The sequence below is a fragment of the Setaria italica genome, chromosome VII, assembly GCF_000263155.2.
Source record: "Setaria italica strain Yugu1 chromosome VII, Setaria_italica_v2.0, whole genome shotgun sequence".
Classification (NCBI taxonomy): Eukaryota; Viridiplantae; Streptophyta; class Magnoliopsida; order Poales; family Poaceae; genus Setaria; species Setaria italica.
Window position 1 is genome coordinate 3,262,699 of NC_028456.1, and position 912 is coordinate 3,263,610.

Sequence of the window (912 nt, forward strand, 5' to 3'; positions counted from 1 at the left end):
CTACTCGATGGAGCAGACAAGCCACATGATGAAGACCATTCTTGTTGGATGACTCTCTGGCGTGGGGAAGAAGATGCTCCGAGATACATACATCGAGAATATGGGCGTGATGTAAAGAAGTTGAGATTGCTTCTGCATGCTTCTGTGCAAGTCCAACGATGATATGGCTACGTGCAATCATTAATCACTTTCTTTTTCATGAATCTTTTCGTTGGTATTTTTATCAAGTTCAACTTAGACGGTTGGTGTATACCGGTTGGCGGTACTACTGAGCCTTCATTTTAGTACCCAATCGGTACTAATATGCCTTCTGGGGATATGATCATATTGGCAATCGGTACTAATGTGCCTCCTGGAGATGTGACCATTTGAACCAATAATACTGATGTAACCATCAGTACCGGCTCTAACTATGGTCGGGATATATGTCACGATTGTGATGAAAATGAACAAACTACGTACTTTGTGTACGAGCAGTGACTGATAAATGGGTATTTTCCTTGCTCGTGCACACAACATCACAATAAGTGATCAATATATTCCTCTCTCTCTCTCTGGAATGTAGTACTCACGCTACAGTCGTGCTTGAAAACAGCTACACGCCTTGCATTTTGTTGCGGCGCTCCGAAACGATTTCGTGCATCGCACATAGATTTGTCGTCCATGAGAAAAGATTTTGTTGGGGCGCTACTTGTCGCCACCCGTTGTGCCTTCAGGCCTCTCGTTGGCAAATTGGAAAGTTAAGTTCATCATTTAATTCTTGCATGGTGCTATGATTAAATGTATCATGTGATGGAACTATAACATCATCAATGCAAGTTTCATGGAGATTGGTAATCGAGCTTATTGATTTTTATGGGGATAAATGAAACTTTCCCCTTCTTTCTCCTCATAATGAGTTTGCCAAGTTAG